Source organism: Oxyura jamaicensis, chromosome 1 (assembly GCF_011077185.1).
Source record: "Oxyura jamaicensis isolate SHBP4307 breed ruddy duck chromosome 1, BPBGC_Ojam_1.0, whole genome shotgun sequence".
Classification (NCBI taxonomy): domain Eukaryota; kingdom Metazoa; phylum Chordata; class Aves; order Anseriformes; family Anatidae; genus Oxyura; species Oxyura jamaicensis.
Window position 1 is genome coordinate 77,506,300 of NC_048893.1, and position 14,291 is coordinate 77,520,590.

Sequence of the window (14,291 nt, forward strand, 5' to 3'; positions counted from 1 at the left end):
TATATATATATATATATATATATATATATATATATATATATATATATCAGAAAGATGCCACCTTATTTGAATACTCTCAGTCTGATCTGATTGTCAGTTCCTTTCTCTATATTCAGCTTGGGTATCTGAGAAAATGATGAGAAACATCAATTACCCATCCTCTATATATCTTACATCTATGTCATTCAGGAATGAAAATTCTCAGAAGTTTCCTATATTATGTGATAATGGAGTCTCTTACTAATTATTTCTGTATCTTGTACCCACACAGATTTTCTTTGGGTGGCATCCACTGACTACTTGGACTCTTTCACAACATAGGAGGTGATGTCCACCATAGTCTTCTTTTTGTCTGCCATTCTCATTTTATCCCCACAACTTTATCCCCATGTTTGCCCTAAATACCCATTAAGTTCTGTAGTTTCTCACACCATTTTGAGGTTAAGCTTATTAATGTTTGGTGTTTTTCACCCTCACAAAGGAAATCAAATAAAATATCTGATGTGCAGCTTTCACCAACAGTTGTTTCTTCAGACATCGTTTGTGGGGCCCTGTCATCCCACTGAACTTAAATTAGGACTTTTCAGCAGCTTGTGATTCTACGTGAAAGAGAAAACAAAACAAAACAAAACCCAGGGTTGTTGAGAGAAGTTTCCCAAGTGAAACTTAACCTTCAGAAAGCAAGGAAAGGTTATATTTTAAAATAAAAGCTGCTATAAACTATAGCACTATATTCTGCTCCTCTGAAATTGAGATAAATTTAGTATAGATTCGTCACTGAGAAGCAACTTCTCCTGGTATGTGAGCTATCAGCAGCAAGCTTTTGAAGCTGTCTTCTCTAGACTCTATAGAGGAGTAAACAGAATGGCATGTATTTCACTGTATACGTGCTCTTGCATGGGAAAATCCAATTTAATCCTTGGAATTTAAACTCTCTGTGTTCTGTTCTTGGTCAGGCAGCTGCTTTTAGAAATAAAACTTGTCTTATAGTTAGGCAAGGATTGAACAGCATTGACTGCAAGTGATTAGAAGTAAAGTTTCTCCTTCAAATACAGAATGCTTTGAGCTGTTTCAAACATCTGGCTTCCGGTTAACGGTACCCTGTGAGCAAAGGACAGTAGACAAGATGGAAATGAATGAAACTGGGAATTGAATTATTTATCAGGGATCTAAATAGATCTCTTTTTGGCACACAGACTTCCTAAATTTCATGAGTTTTGAGTTTAAAGAATTATATACACGATGGAACACAGCTACTTTGCAGTTTGCTACTTTTACAGTTCCTTCACATTTGCAGTATCCTTTTTCCACCTCCTAGTTCTCTGCTGGCTGTCAAACCAATGCACATTTCATGGTGCATGAAGCAAAGCACTAGAGAAAGAAAAGGGAAGGAGGCACTGAGGTCACTGCTCCCACAGCTAGTATAAAGGCAAATTTTGGTTTTGTCAGGTCAAGTTTTCTTCATGTTATGATCAGCTCAGTCTCTTTGGGCTAAAATATTCTTGCACTTATCTGGTGTGGACTGAACTACCTAATGTGAAGACCAGCACTTAAACTTCTCTAAATGTGACAAATTAGAAAAAAAAAAAAAAAAAAAGAAAAAAGAAAAAAAAAGTTTTTAAAGCTTTTCCATTGGCCCTTATTTTGTGAATTTATTTTTCCTTACAGAGATTGACTTCAACTTTGCAATTTCACACTCATTTCATATCTATAAACAATTAGGTAAGTGCTAAGGTGAGAGAACAGGTTTAGTCCCCTGTGAAAAAAAAAAAAATAAAAAAAAAATTAAAATATTACTTACTTAAAGTTCTAAATGTGCAATGCAATGAGTAAATAAAGACCAATACACAGTGCTTAATGGTATAAAATAATATGACAAAGTATTCCATCAGTTATTGTGTGGATAAAAAAAAAAAAAAAAAAATTCCTTTCAATTTTAAGAAGAAATGATAAATAACTACAATCAAACAGAAAGAAAATATTTTGGAGGACATTAAGAAGGGATTTATTTGTTAGGGCAGAAAATCTTACCTAATTTACTAAAGCTTCACATGTTAAGATTTTGGGAAGGATGGAGCTTCTGTAGATAGTATTGTCTGCATAAACAATGTTCACTATCAGAACACTGTCCTGGTGGCAGACTGTTCTTATCTTAGCCTACATAAGAGAATAAGATGCAGTCATACCATTTTATCTCATGTATGGATGATAAGGGCATTGATTCTTCTGACCTGTAAGAGCTCAACATAAGCTTTGTTATTCATTGCAAATGGATCAATGCCACATATAGGAAATTGAATTATTTCCCTGATTTATGTTCTGTGGTATCTGAAATATCAAAATATATATATATATATAAAATAAATTGAAATATCAAAAATATATATATATATTTCAAATACTGCATTATCCTGCATTAAGCTTTCTGGGAATACACAAGGGCTGTAGTATTAGGCTGAAGCACAGCAGATCTGTTAGCTCAGTAGGGCTGGTAATTTTTAATCCTATTCATTAGTCTTAACTTTACCAGAAGTCTGAGCTCTTTTATATTTTTTCACCATATATTATTACATGGACAAACACACTATGAAATATGGGAAGTTTATGCATGCTAATTTAGGATATCTGGGAAGCTGTACCACTGGAAGGGAATGACATTATTCCCAGAACAAAAATTAGAAGTATGAGACTTCTCTCCTCACAGATTATTCTTCATATTTCCACACCACTCCTCCAGCAGAGAGAAAGGTCGGCAAGTTCAGTGCAGAACCTCTTTTTCTTATGGTTCCCAACAAATTGCTGGAGGCTCTTTGAGACTACAAGGACAGAGGAAAGACTACAAACAGGCTAACAGGGATCTTGTATGTGAACCACAGAGAGTTTCCACACACATCAGACCAGATCATGTTCCATAGTAGAATTAATGCAGATGTCATCTACTCTCAGTTTCTGTCTTGATTATCAGTGTAGTTTCCTCAGACTTCAATTTCCTGGCAAATGGAAGATGTCTCATGCAATTTTAAACATAAGAGGACCTGGGAGACAAAATTAGAACAACTTTCTTCTGGATAACATGGTCTGGACAAACAGAAGTCTCATCCAATATAACAGGAAAATTTTGTTTCATTTTGATATCTAATTTCTGTAACACTTGATACAAATCATTTTGTTTAAGTGTAAGCATAACTTCATTCACATTCTGTTAAAGGCACTGCATCTCATTTCAGTTATGGCAAAAATTGCTGGTTTACAAAACGTATCAGTTTGAGCTTTCACATTTTTCAATTGCTTTTCATCAAGTATTTTTCTTCTGTTCTAAAATTTGGACAAAATTTAAAAATATCAAAATTTGAAAAGTAATAATTTCCAAAGTGACAGTCTATATATAAAATATTTTTATGTTGCAATCCACATCAGGAGACAGAAGAAATTCTTCCTGTGACAGTCTGTGCTGTAAATCACATATGCTGTGGTGTGTCTCTATTGTGGTTTAACCCAACATGCAGCTAAGCACCACACAATGGTTTGCTTTGTGTATTTTTGTTCCCCCCACCCCAAACCCCAGTAGGATGAAGGAGAGAATTCAGACCAAAAAAAAAAAAAAAAAAAAAAAAAAAAAAAGCTTGTGGTTTGAGATAAAGACAGTTTAATAGGACAGAAAATGAAAGGAAAATGGTAAAATAATAAAATAAAAACGTAATAATGTTAGCAATTATAATTATAATAATAGAACATGGAAAGTAAGTGATGCACAATGCAATTGCTCACCACCTGCTGACAGATGCCCAGCCAGACCCCGAGCAGTGGCACTCCCCTGAGCCAACATCCCCCATATTTGTTGTTCAGCATGATGTCATATGCTATGAGATATCCCTTTGATCAGCTGTTCTGACTGTGTCTGCTCCCAGATTCTTGTGTACCCCTAGACTCTTCACTGGCAGGGCAGCATGAGAAACTGAAAATGCCTTGACCCTGCGTAAGTACTGCTCAGCAACAACTAAAACATCTATGTGTTAACAACATTATTCTCATCCTAAATCTGAAACGCAGCATCATACCAGCTACTAGGAGGAAAATTACCTGTTTCCCAGCTAAAACGGGGATGGCCTGCCTGAAGCATCCATGCCTCAGCTAAACTCCTCTGCACTGGCCACTCCAGCTCCCTGTGCCACTGCTTCTCTGCGCTGACCTCTCCCTCTGGGTCTTTCTCCATCAGGCCAGGGTCCAAGCATTGGGCTCGCAAGGTCCCCAAGTGCCTCCCCCAACACCATGCCTGAGTCAGGGCTCCTGCACCCACCCAACCCAGGACCAGAATGAAGCTGGAATCTTTATACTATTTCTGGACTCATTTTAAAAGAGATTACTTTGCATTGTGTTCCTTGAGTGAAGCTGTATATTTGCAATTTCATTCAGGAAAAATCATGAAAAAAAAATCTGTGAATAACATGGCTGCCTGAGACAAAATTTTACAGAAACTTCCTGCACATGGTATGGTTTTTGTTTTGAGATATTATCAGCAGAGTCTAGTTCAGAGATACTAATATCACTTGCATTCAGGTAGTTTACTGAGGAAAGGAAAAGTCTGATATAATCAGTCTATCTTGTGAAAGAAAGATAATATTGTCAGCATCAATGGTCAACATAATCCATTATGATAAATCCCATCCTTGTGCATGCAGCTCTCTGTTAGATCTTGTTTGTTTTCTTCTCATTTTAATTTTATCTGTAAGGTAAAAATTACAAAAGCTAGGAGGCTACTAATCAAATGGATGGACTACAAGACAGAGTGCACTAGCTAGATGAAGGAAATAAACCGGGGTGAGACTTCCCAAACAGCAGAGGGAGGGGACCTACGAGATGAGGAGGAATGGAAACAGGTCCCTGCTCGACTTTGCAGGCAACCCCCCTCCCTACCAGTCCTGCCTCCCCAGGTGCCCATACACAACAGGTTTGAGGCCCTGGTGGGTGAGAATGTGGTGAACGGTCTATCCAGGAGGCTGCCTAGGGCAAAGAAGTCAACTCCACACCTCAGGACTGCCTCCACTAAGAAAGAAAGAAGGGTGATCGTTGTAGGCAACTCCCTTCTTAGGGGAACAGAGGGCCCTATTTGTCAACCTGACCCCACCCATAGGGAAGTCTGCTGCCTCCCTGGGGCCAGGATCAGGGACATTGCCAGAAAGCTTCCTAACATGGTTCTCCACTCTGACTACTATCCTCTTTTGATAGTCCAGGCTGGAAGAGATGATACTGAAGAGAGAAGCCTGAAGGCTATCAAACGGGACTTTAGGGGACTGGGACGATTAGTAGATGGGGCAGGAGTAGAGGTCGTGTTTTCCTCCATCCCCACAGTGGCAGGTAAGGGTACAGAGAGGACTCAGAAAGCCCACCTGATAAACGGGTGGCTCAGAGGCTGGTGCCAACACAGAAATTCTGTTTTTTTTTTTTTTACCACGGGGCACTTTACTTGGCACCCAGCCTGCTAAGTGCAGATGGGTCCCACCTGTCTCAAAAGGGAAAACAGACACTAGCACAGGAGCTGGCAGGGCTCATTGAGAGGGCTTTAAACTAGGTAGGAAGGGAGACGGGGATGGGGAGGGAATAAGGCTCATTAGAGGTGTGCCAGGGAGAACAGTGTCAGGGCCGGGGCAGCAGGCAATGGACCAGCGGAAGTGCATCTACACTAATGCGCGCAGCATGGGCAACAAACAGGAGGAGCTGGAAGCCATCGTGCAGCAGGCTAGCTATGACGTGGTTGCCATCACTGAAACGTGGTGGGACCGCTCCCATGACTGGAGTGCTGCAATGACTGGCTGTAGGTGCTTCAGAAGGGACAGGCAGCACAGAAGGCGTGGTGGTGTGGCTCTCTATATTAGAGAGTGTTTTGATGTTGTGGAACTCGAGGCTGAGACTGGGAATGATAAGGTTGAGTCCCTGTGGGTTAGGATCGGCAGGAAGGCCAACAAGGCAGGCATCCTGGTGGGGGTCTGTTACAGACCGCCAAACCAGGATGAGGAGATGGATGATAAATTCTACAGGCAGCTGGCAAGAGTTACGAATTCGTTGGCTCTTGTTCTTGTGGGGGACTTCAACTTCCCAGACATACCCTGGACGTGCAATAGCTCTTTGGAAAAGAGGGCAGGCTACTCAGAAGGATTATAAGGATGTTGTAAGGATGTGTAAGGACAAAATTAGAAAGGCCAAAGATCAGCTGGAGCTCAGTCTGGCTACTGTTGTTAAAGGTAACAGAAAATGCTTTTATAAACACATTAACATGAAAAGGAGGAGTAAGGAGAATTTCCATCCTTTACTGGATGAGGGGGGAATCTTAGTGACGAGAGATGAGGAAAAGGCTGAGGTACTTAATGCCTTCTTTGCCTTGGTCTTTACTGGAAAGACTAGTTGTTACCTGGATACCCAGTTCCCTGAGCTTGTGGAAGGGGGTGGCGAGCAGGATGTGGCCCTCAGAATTCACGAGGAAATGGTTGGTGACCTGCTACACTTCTATGTACGCTAGTCGATGGGGCCAGATGGGATCCACTCAAGGGTACTGCGAGAACTGGCAGAAGAGCTAGGCAAGTCGCTTTCCATCATTTATCAGAACTCCTAGCTATTGAGGGAGGTCCCAGTTGACTGGAGGCTAGCAAATATGACGCCCATCTACAAGAAGGGCTGGAAGGTTGATGCAGGAAACTAGAGGCCTGTTAGTCTGACCTCAGTGCCAGGGAAGATCATGGAGCAGATTATCTTGAGTGTCATCACGCGGCACTTGCAGGCCAACCAGGCGATCAGGCCCAGTCAGCATGGGTTTATGAAAGGCAGGTCCTGCTTGACGAACCTGATCTCCTTCTATGACAAAGTGATGCGCTTAGTAGATGAGGGAAAGGCTGTGGACATGGTCTACCTTGACTTCAGTAAGGCTTTTGACACCGTTTCCCACAGCATTCTCCTCAAGAAACTGGCTGCTCTTGGCTTGGACTGGCATACGCTTCATTCGGTTAGAAACTGGCTGGGCAGCCTGGCCCAAAGAGTTGTGGTGAAGGGAGATAAATCCAGTTGGAGGCTGGTCACTAGTGGAGTACTCCCAGGGCTCAGTACTAGGCCCAGTTCTCCTTAATATCTTTATCGATGATCTGGATGAGGGGATTGAGTGCACCCTCAGCAAGTTTGCAGACGACACCAAGTTAGGTGCGTGTGTCAATCTGCTTGAGGGTAGGAAAGCTCTGCAGGAGGATCTGGAGAGGCTGGACTGATGGGCCGAGGCCAACTATAGCAAGTTCAACAAGGCCAAGTGCCAGGTCATGCACCTGGGGCACAGCAACCCCAAGCAGTGCTACAGGCTGGGAGATGAGTGGTTAGAAAGCTGCCTGGCAGAGAAGGACCTGGGAGTAGTGGTTGATAGTCAGCTGAATATGAGCCAGCAGTGTGCTCAGGTGGCCAAGAAGGCCAGCAGCATCCTGGCTTGCATAAGAAACAGCGTGGCCAGCAGGTCCAGGGAAGTGATTGTCCCCCTGTACTCGGCTCTGGTGAGGCTGCACCTCGAGTACTGTGTTCAGTTTTGAATCCCTCGTTACAAGAAGGACATGGAGGTGCTTGAGTGAGTCCAGAGAAGGGCAACGAAGCTGGTGAAGGGTCTGGAGAACAAGTCTTATGAGGAGCGGCTGAGGGAGCTGGGACTGTTTAGCCTGGAGAAGAGGAGGCTCAGGGGTGACCTTATTGTACTCTACAGGTACCTGAAAGGAGGCTGTAGCAAGGTGGGGGTTGGTCTATTCTCCCACGTGCCTGGTGACAGGACGAGGGGGAATGGGCTGAAGTTATGCCAGGGCAGGTTTAGGTTGGATGTTAGGAAGAACTTCTTTACTGAAAGGGTTATTAGGCATTGGAATGGGCTGCCCAGGAAAGTGGTTGAGTCACCATCCCTGGAGGTCTTTAAAAGACGTTTAGATGTAGAGCTTAGGGATATGGTTTAGTGGAGGACTTGTTAGTGTTAGGTCAGAGGTTGGATTCGGTGATCTTGGAGGTCTCTTCCAACCTAGATGATTCTGTGATTCTGTGATTGTGTAAATATTTACCAACACCTATGTGAGGCCTTTAAGTAGGCAGATGCTGTGAATGCTACAGCTCTACTTCTGACTGTTCATTGACACAAGATAGTGTTTGAAATAAGTAACAGGTGGTTTCACTGGAAATATGCAAGCTAATGAATGCACAGTTCTGGGTTTGTCTTTGTGTTTTCATACGGACCCACAAACTTCTTTGTAGGAAACAGTTACCTTAACAATCACAGACTTTGTGTCCAAGAGAGGTGTTGAGGAGACTGGTTTTGAAAAAACAGTTGCTACAAATTTTCCTGACTTCCACTCCTCTTGCATGCATTTTTTCAGTGACCATATTTGCAGTGCAAAGCAGTGAGACCATGAGATTTAAAGCATCTCATGACAGAAGCGATGACTATGGCTGCATGGTTGGGAATTAGTTTGAAATAGCTTGATGCTACAGACAACAGTGAATTTCTAGTGTTTGAAATAGCAGTCTTAAGACACAGGATTAAACCACATCACCCCATATCTACGTAAACCTTGGGAGGTTCAAGCTGGTCGTTAAATGTTTTACCAAGGTCAAATGTAGCCCTAGAGCAAGTAACCCAGACTGTTGACTGAAGTTCCACCCATGGAGGTTTTCAAGACATGGGTTTTCAAGATATGGGCTGCCACTGATCTGATCTAGCATTGACAGGAGTCCTGTTTTGCAACTGAAATACAGTCCTCCAGAGGACCTTTCCAAACAAAAAGTATGTGATTCTATGAGACTTAGACATAAACTTTAATAAAACTATTCTGCACCTTTGGTGTCAATTACAGGAAAAAGTAAGGCTGACTCAACAGTCTGCTTGTTGTCTTTTAAAGCAGCCACAAGTCCACACTATCTTTATGCTAACAAGCTGAGAGAATGGATTTAATTGGCCTTATACCAGCATCTATGGCTCACATAATAAAACAAATCTTGCTTATTTTTAAAATTGACAGTTTGGGTACTTGACCATTCTCTGAGAGAAACCCATGATTCTATATGGTTCATTGGGCTGAAATCTGAGGATTTCAATTACTTTTTTAAGTTATTCACTATTACTTTCTACCCCGTTTTACAACCTTTTATAAACCCATTTTCTCCAAGGCTTTCGTATCTTCTTTATACTTTATTGTATCTTTTATTAATTGCTTTTAGAGCAATGTATCTCTTCAACGTATCTATTTGCAAAGCTGGATTCTTCTATCTTTATTTCTTGCTACTACACAGAGAAAAGGAAGTGTTATGTAGCCTGAAAATAGCTTCAATTTAATCAAAGCAGTTTCTTCAAGATAGACCTAGCATGTCTTTGTGTCCAAGGGGATAACAAGAGAATATTCTTACCTCATTTCCACCTGATTCACTTGCTTGTCAGCTATCCCAACTTCTTGAACTTCAGTCTTAAAAGTGAAAGGAATCTTATTATCCCATCCATACTGTTTCATGAGTTTCTGCTTTACACGCTTATTTAGACTATGGTCCAAAAGAAAATGACTTTTGAAGACTTTCTCTTGTTCCCACCCTGAACTATGTGAAAACAATAAAAAAAATAATAATAATAATAATAATTAAAAAAAATGATTGATTTCTGAACTAGACAACCTCAAGTAATTCCTTTTAGGCCTGAGCTTAATTTTTGGAGAGTCAGTCAAGAGATAATTAACTAGATTTTATGCTTGGAATCTCTTCGTGTCATGAGTAAGGAAAGCTGTGAGGAGGAATTTTCAGTCTTACTTGCACCAGTGCAAATCTGGAGAATGGCAATTCTCACTGTGGAGTTCTACACAACGTACACCACTATAACAGAGTAAGTGTTCATAAAAGTGGAGGACAAGATATTTTGTCTTACCAACAATTTATATGGACGGAGTAGAAGAAGTCAGAGTTTTAGCTAAGTGTTACATTTACTCACCTATACTAAAGTGGGTTGCTAGTTGTTAAAACTAGCATTAACTGTTGCCCTTTCTTTCCCTTTCTCTTTTTTCCCATCATTTTCCCATCATATTCCCATCATATTTGTTCATATTCCAAACAGAAAACTGTTAGATGATTAGCAGTAAACAACAGAAGCTGCCTTTATTCAAATGTAGTGGAGTGCATCTTGGTGCATTAAAATCCTTTAAATAGACTTTAAAAAGATGAACATTCAAATTATTTTGCTATTAAAGTTTTCTTTTCCAAGATGCCAAACCTGGTTTAACAAAACCTCATTTAAAGTCAAGAGAATTTTGCTCAGCTATGAACAGTTGGATTAATTATCTTTAGGGTTGTATGTATTTTAAAGATTTTCAGTAGAAGCTTTATTTGTGGAGATTTCTAAAGGACACTAACCTGTGAGTGGCAGTTTCACAGAGCACTCTGGAAAAAAAAATACATAGAAAAAAGTATGTCCCTCAACATTTAAAGAATTTTTATTCTTTCCTCTATGTGTAGTACCAAATACATGCAGGGAGTAGACTGCTTTCCTCTCATACTTGTGAAATATGAAGGGTATGGAAAAAATCAAGCAAAGCCTAAGCAACCCAGAAGCTCCCCTGTGTGAGGTGCTGAGTCTGGGAATTCTCTGCTAACACAGCCAGGCAGTGCTGGGGAGGGCCAGGTATGCACAATGTTTGAAGGAGACATATCATTGCAAGAGCTCTAGTGAGAGAGTTTTGTTTCTAGTACACCTTTCTCATAATGCACCACTGCACAAAACCAATTATTTCTGTAATCAGGGAAGAGCTTGCACTTACATTATATTTGCCTTTCAGCCTGAACTTGAAAAGGAGGAGTTGAAAAAACTCACAGGATATCAGGATTACTAATTATTGCAGACTGTAATTATTAAAATATTGTTCTGGTTTCTTGTGTGAGAATTCTTCACTGTCAGATGGGATTTTTTTCTCCCAGTCTTGTTTGTGACCCTCTGATGAGTTATTTATATGGTTATCTCAGCTCCAAACTCTTTCAGAGAACTGTAAACCTTGAGGGAGCTTCTATTTGTAACTTGATAGCTATGATATGGGCCTACCCACCTAAGTCTTTTAAGTCTCCTTCTGTTGCTGATACACACAACTTATAAAATCCCATAAGGCCTTTCCAAATTGCTATAATAACTCTCTTCCTGCACAGCTGCCTGTAATTCTATGTTAAAAAATCATTATAACCTCCAGCTCTACATAAAGCTCTATCACAGAAATATATGAAGAAAAACAAGTTTTTAAGCACTCATGTGAGTTCACTGGAAAGTAAATGAAAGATAACTGGCAATTTGGTCAGCTTTCTATCTCTTTGTACCTTAAGAGACTGCTCTCTTCAAAAGGTCATTTTGCATTTCTTCTTTCAGTGAGTGATATTATTTAAGAAAATCTCAATTGGTAGTTACCCTTCCCAGAGGTCTATAACCTCTGTGAAGCTGAGGAATAACTGATCCATTTATAAAATAAAATGTAGCTATGTGTAAGTAGCAGTGATGCTACTACTATTCCTTCAGCCCTGAAATACTATTCAGCTTATTCTTCATTCCCTGATGCTTCTCTTCTAGAAGTCTCACTAGAGCTTCTGAGCCACTGTTCAGGCTGCAGACTTTCTCCATGGCACAAGAGCAACTGCCTTGCTGTGCTTCCTAAGCAAGAGGGGAAGTTCACACGTCATTAACTATGGGCACACACATAGGAAGGGAGATGCAGCTGCAGCTAACTTCCATGCTGGCACGTATTCCACTGATGTGTGGGAATGGAGCAGGCCCCTGGGTTACCAGAAGGAAATAATTCCTCTGTCTCATAGCCCCCTTTTCCTTCCCCAAAAAACTACAAGCTTTACCCAATGTGGAAAGAAACGAAGGGACCTAGACTCAGCCAGCCACTGAACATGGTTCAATGAGATACATAGTGCCTCTTCCCCTGGACAACAGAGAAAGGAATAATGGGTCATTTTCACCAGAGGGCCCCTTTGTAGCAACACTCATCCTTCTGCTGCCAAAGGGTCCCAGAATTTGCCAGTCACACGCAACAAAGCTCCTGCATCGTCACAAGCCTCACAATACATTAATACTCACTTAAACCTCGGTGACTGAAAGACTAGGGTCAGCTATAGTTTGAAAGGTATTTTTAAACCTGGAAGCATATGAGTAAGAGCTCCTTTGTTCTGATTTTATGGATGAAATAAGTTCAGGGGCTGGGTGAGATGAGACTGTACACCAACCTGAAAGAGAAGTAGGATGTTCACTGCAAAACTAGACCTGTTAACCTCTGCAGTGAGAAAGGTCATCCTGACCTCATCTAACACCAAATACTGCCTCCCTGCCCCCCCCCCCGGGGCCCCCCCGCCCGCCCTGGGCCCGCCCGATGGCTGGGGCCCAGGGTCTCTCAGGACCCAGGGTTGCTGCTTTACCTATGAGGAAGGCAGGGAGAGGGGAGCAGTGAGTGAAAAGAGACTGGTACAAGAAGAGTAGCTCTTGCTGCAAGGAAAGGCTCTCCAGCTGGGGCTGTGTGGGAGGGAGCAGAGATTCTGCCAACAATCAGAAAGGTGGAGGGTTTGTCGTGATTTTTTTTTTTTTTTTAATGAGAACTAATTTTATTTTCCTTTTACCCCTTTCTCATGTTGAGCTCTCAAAGATAAAGGTTTATTGCACTGAAGACCATTCTAAGGACAGGTTTCCATATTGGACATACAGGGGCTTTGCCAACAATCTCAAACATTTTAAATCAACAACAAACACCCCATCCCAAAACACTCCCTCCCTGTCATTAACGAAACTTGCTGGTCATTACTGGATTTCCCATCCTAAGAGGACTCCTAATGTCCTATTTTTGATTTACAGGGTTAGAAAGTGTGTGTGCAGGCATGAGAGACAGAGAAATGACAGCTGAGATCCTTTCAGAATTGTGGAATTCCAAGATGGTTTAAGTGTGTGGGTGTGGGGGAGAAAGAATTAAAAAAAAAAAAAAAAAATCAATCTCCTTATGCTTCTTGCCCATCCTCAGTTCATCTATGCTCATTGAACAGAGAGGAGAGCAGATCTGCATTAGTATTTTCTGCCTGCATCTGCTGTACCCAGGCAAAAATGTCTCGAGGCCTGCCCCAACTGTCCTTCCCCCACAGTGCAGTTAATGTGCTGAGGGGCACTGTTTTGTCTTAGTAATCTTGTTTACACATTTCTACTACATCTTATTTTCTGCATGTCTGTGCTGTAATCTTATTTACCAGATTTTCAACCTCAAAGGTAAAAAAATAAAATGAGATACCAAGAATAAACAAACAAAAAATAAAGAAATGGCAGGAAACTCATGTCTTTGTTCATCTCACATGGACAGTAATACTCTCTTTCCATAGCTGCCCTTGGCACCACATGACAAATTGCACCTCTGTACTCTTCTGAGTATTCCCTCAGTCCTGCCTGTTTTTTCCAACTGGGCAGTACAAAGTAAAGGGATTTGTGAAGTGACAGTTAATTCAGATAATTGTGTTTTCCTGCTGTCTGTGTATTGGAAATTCCAGCGCACTGAGGGCAGAGGATACCACGTGCACATGCATGCCTTATGTAGTGCACTGTATGCCTGCAGCTGCCCTTCTCTCATCCCATCTGTTGGAGATGGATGTTAATTTCACTCATCTTGCCTCCTAAACACTCAGAAATAATAATGAATGAACTCAGTGTTCAGTAGAATGTTGGCAGCAGATTTATCTGGGCACATTAAGTGCACGTGCTGTGCAAGGTTTCTGTGCTGCAAAAACACAATCAAATCCATGGATCTGAATCCCATGATTAAACATCCCATGGTAGTTAGGTCTTTGCATCACTGTCACCTCTGTGGATTTCAGTCTATCACCTTTCCTCTCTTCAAGAGACCTTGTCAGTTCAAAGCCTAGGCTCAGAGCTCAGAGCTTGTTAGGCAATGTCAAAGGGCTTTTCAGATTTTTTTTTTTTTTCTTTTTTATCACTGAACAAGGTTAGTTTTTTGAAACCTTCCAAAGAGGGATATCGTGTTGTTGTCAAATGTTAATTCATATTCACATTTTCCCTGGCAATTTCTAAGCAAAATCCCTTTTTCAGGTCAAAGATATTTTCTTTTCATCTTAATTGAATTTTTATTGTAAATTAAAAGCTGAGCATGAAATGCCAGCTTTTTAAACCTTGAAAATATCTGCCATCTTAGGTTTTCATCCCAGCCCAAAGAGTAAATAATTCTCAAAACCTCCTAAGAACAGTACAGAAGAGTAATACCAATTCAGCTACCTATGTG

The 14,291-nt window shown here is 41.1% G+C and overlaps 1 long non-coding RNA gene across 1 annotated transcript in view; it reads right to left on the reverse strand.

Moving 5' to 3' along the window:
* LOC118157709 overlaps nucleotides 1–12,097 on the reverse strand; it is a 20,345-nt gene extending 8,248 nt beyond the window's left edge. Inside the window, exons 1-4 of the long non-coding RNA XR_004746706.1 lie at nucleotides 11,600–12,097; nucleotides 9,409–9,464; nucleotides 8,551–8,773; nucleotides 3,059–3,061 (exon numbers count right to left, since the gene is read on the reverse strand). This is a non-coding gene — a long non-coding RNA (uncharacterized LOC118157709). The remainder of the gene's footprint in view (nucleotides 1–3,058; nucleotides 3,062–8,550; nucleotides 8,774–9,408; nucleotides 9,465–11,599) is intronic.
* Between the last annotated feature and the right edge of the window lie 2,194 nt (nucleotides 12,098–14,291).